Raw genomic sequence first — 4,382 nt, forward strand, 5'->3', positions numbered from 1 at the left:
ATGCATATGACTGCCTATAAATGCATGTTATTAGATGCTTATGTATGGTAATTCTATAATTTTTTTCAAGTCGAATTGAGTTGTGATTGGTATCAATTGCTATTGCTCTATCGCATCCTCACCAGTTGGTTGTAGATTGTTGTTTGCAGGGAGTGAGGTTGTATGGGCGACAATTAATCCTACCCTTCAATAATAAAATGCTATTTTCTTTCAAATACTAATTAGAACAACATATTTAAAATTTCAATAGATAGTACAAGTTTAATGAGAACGAGTTATGCCACAAAAAGACTTCACTTCATATATGGAAAATGGAAATACAAAAGTGTTCGGCTTTTTGTGTTATAGATGGAGTTACAGGAGTTGGTTATAAATAACAAAACATGTTAGAGCCCCACTATTCAATCATTAACTATCCAAAAATTGTCCCAGTAAATTGTCTTAATTTTTGGTCCACCAAAAATTTGCCCCAGTATTGACTTATTGACTTGTCCTCTTGAGAGACCTTTCTCTTTTTTTTCTTTTTTTTTGTGTCCCTAGTTTTTGCTTAGATCGTCCTCTCGGGTTTTCAACCTAACGAGATTATTCTTTTTTTTAAAGAGAGTTTGTGTATCGATCATGCATATATGCTTACATTTTAGAAAAAAAATGTTTTTTTTGTTTTTGTTTTGGAGTCAGTTATTTGGTACCCTTGGTGTATATCTCAAACATTTCGGGTCTCGACAAGGACTTTTTGGGCTTGTAACGTGGTCTGGTTAGGGGTTTACAAGAAAGAAAAAGATATAAGGCTCAAATGATGTGTTTCCCGCCCCCCACTTTCTCCATATTCTCCATAATCCTATTTCCAACATATCTTATTTATTTCCAACATATCTTAGATTTCAATTATGGATACAATTTCCTTTCCTTTTTGGAAAAGAAAATGTTTTGTAACCATTTTAGTTTGAGATTTTTATTTACTCTAGCTTTTGTCTAAGGTTTTATTAAAACTCTTAGCGGATTCTTTTTATAATCCATTTGATCCACTTTTAGATCCTTTGAAGATTTGTTGGAAGACTACCCTTTCCCCGGTTTATTGGTGTTTTTCGAAGGTGTTGTGTTTTTTTTTGAATAAACTTCTTTCATATTGTCTTGGCTCAAAAAGGGTGACTAGGGATATCTTCATTGGTGTTTGGAATAACAAAGAAGCCTTGTGTCATCAACACGACCTATTTAAGAGTACGCACCATGTGGGATTTGTTTACATCCTCCTCCTAAGAGAGTGCGCGAAAGTATGCAAAAATGCATAATCAACGCACAAACTTCTTTTTTTGTTTTTTTGTTTTTTTTTTTGAAAGGTCTCTCAAGCATAATATTTCTTCACGGCATCTGAATTTACCGAAAGAGGTAGGTCATTTTCGTCCATAGTGGTCAATATCAATGCTCCTCCAGAGAATGCCTTTTTCACCACGAATGGTCCTTCATAATTTGGGGTCCACTTCCCCCTATGGTCCTTCTGTATTGGGAGTATCTTTTTTAGCACCAGATCCCCCTCTTGAAAATGGCGCGGTCGAACTTTCTTAGCATAAGCTCTCATGAGCCTTTTCTGGTATAATTGACCATGACATATAGCAGCTAATCTTTTCTCTTCTATCATGTTCAGAAAGGACATTTAGAGGATTTGGTGGAGCATTGATATTGTCTGCATAAATTTGGCATTTCCTGACATAAGTACAACAGTATGTCTCCATTACTTCAGCTTCTTTCTCTTCTAGGCATTTGAGGAGTACCATGTCCAATCCTGATTCTGCCATGATTCTGAGTGACGGAATTTCTACTTCGATTAGGAGCACTGCCTCCATTCCATACACTAGCGAGTAAGGCGTTGCCCCAGTTGATGTGTGTACGGATGTGCGATACCCATGTAGAGCAAAGGGTAACATTTCATGCCAATCCTTGTATGTTACCACCATCTTCTGAACAATCTTCTTAATATTTTTGTTTGCTGCTTCTACCGCTCCATTCATCTTAGGGCGATAAGGTGAAGATGTATGATGCTTGATCTTGAATTCACTGCACATCTCGGTCATCATCTTGTTGTTGAGGTTTGTGGCATTGTCTGTGATGATCTTGCTGGGTAACCCATATCTACATACTAACTCCTTCTTGATAAATCGTAGTACCACTGTCCTGGTCACATTGGCATATGAACATGCCTCAACCCACTTTGTGAAGTAGTCGATGGCCACGAGGATGAAGCGATGTCCATTGGAAGCCTTCAGTTCTATTGGTCCGATAACATCCATTCCCCACATGCCTCATATTCGGCTATATTGTTGGTGCAATCAAAGCACAACCTGGCAATAATAGGAGTGAAGTCGCCTTCTGGAGATACGAGTACGACCCCTATGTTGTGTCCGAGTGCATTGGATGCCCCATCAAGTACTAATGTCCACACACCATATTTTGTTGGTTCTCCCAAGGATAGACTCATGATACCCTCATCTGGGAACTCTTGGTTCATTGGTTCGGTCTTCTCTATGGGTTGACTAGCAAGATAATCTGCAAGGGCACTATCTTTGATTGTTTTCCGTGTCACATATACTATATCATATTCCGACAATAAGACCTGCCATCGAGTGATTCTTCCTGTTAATATTGGTTTCTCAAAGATATACTTCACAGGATCCATCTTTGAAATCAGCCAAGTGGTGTGACTCAACATATACTACCTCAATCGACGAGATGCCCATGCTAACACACAACATGTACGTTCTAGCAATGAGTATCTCGTCTCGCACTCAGTGAACTTCTTACTTAGATAGTATATGGCTTGCTCTTTTCTGCCTGATTCGTCATGTTGGGCTAAGACACATCCCATGGAGTCCTCTAGCACTGTTAGGTACATTAGAAGAGGTCGACCAGGTACTGGAGGCATTAATATTGGGGGTTTGGTCAAATATTCCTTTATGCTTTCAAAGGCTCTCTGGCAATCGTCATTCCACCGAACTGCCTGACTCTTCCTTAATAGCTTGAAGATTGGTTCACAGGTACCTGTTAGCTGAGAAATGAACCTGGATATATAGTTTAAACGCCCTAAGAAACCTCTGACTTCCTTCTCAGTTCGGGGTGCTGGCATTTCGATGATTGCTTTGACCTTCTCGGGATCTACTTCAATTCCTTTCTGGCTGACAATGAAACCAAGGACTCGCCCTGATTTAACCCCAAAGCTACATTTTGTAGGATTTAGCTTGAGGCTATACTTTCTGAGTCGTTCAAACAACTTCCTTAAATTTCCTATGTGTTCCCCCTCTGATTTGGACTTGCATATGATGTCGTCTACATAGATCTCCACCTCCTTATGCATCATGTCATGGAAAAGAGCTACCATGGCCCTTTGGTATGTGGCTATAGCATTCTTAAGACCAAAATGCATGACTAGATAGCAAAAGGTTCCCCCTAGGGTGATGAAAGTAGTTTTATCCACATCTTCTGAAGCCATTTTGATCTGATGGTAACCCGAGTACCCATCCATGAAGGAGAAAAGAGCGTGGTCTGCAGTGCTGTCAACCAATACGTCTATATGAGGTACCGGGAAATCATCCTTTGGGCTAGCTTTGTTCAAATCTCGGTAGTCAACGCAGATCCTGAGTTTGCCTCCTTTCTTTGGTACTGCCACAACATTGGCCACCCAACCTGGATATGTAGAAACCGTCACGAATCCAGCATCTAGCCATTTCTCCACCTCCTCTTTCACCCTTAAGGAAATATCTGGCTTTATCCTTCGTAGCTTCTGCTTAACCGGACGCGAATCTGGATTCAAAGGCAGCTTGTGTTCCACTATGTTTCTATCCAGACCAGGCATGTCGACATACGACCAAGCAAACACATCTTTGAACTCATGCAGAAGTTGAATCATCTTTTTGCGTTCTTCCTCTTTCATCATTGTACCTAATTTCACTTCTCTTTTGTCGTCCTCTGTCCCCAAATTTACTAGCTCAGTGGGCTCTTCATGAGGTTTAATCTCTCTGGACTCCTGATCAACCATCCTTAATAACTCAGGTGATGCTTCCCATTCTTCATCACTATATTCTTCATTGAGCTGACTAACTAGATGATCATGATTGTATGTGTGGCTCATAACATGATTATTATTTCTGGAGTTAAAGTTGGATCTGCATTAGGTTGATGTTGTGATTAGTTATTTATTTTTTATTTTTTTCATGGTTTTACCTTTTGTGTGTGCTTGTTTTAGTGTGTGCAAGTAAAAAAATGAAGAATAGAATGAAACACATAATATGAGGAAAGAAATGCATTTTATTGAATTTAAAACTTGTACTATTCGATGAAAAATAAATAGATGTCCTTATTCGAAAAGAAAGAAAATAAACCCAATAGCTTTA

This window comes from Lupinus angustifolius, chromosome LG08 (assembly GCF_001865875.1).
Source record: "Lupinus angustifolius cultivar Tanjil chromosome LG08, LupAngTanjil_v1.0, whole genome shotgun sequence".
Classification (NCBI taxonomy): Eukaryota; Viridiplantae; Streptophyta; class Magnoliopsida; order Fabales; family Fabaceae; genus Lupinus; species Lupinus angustifolius.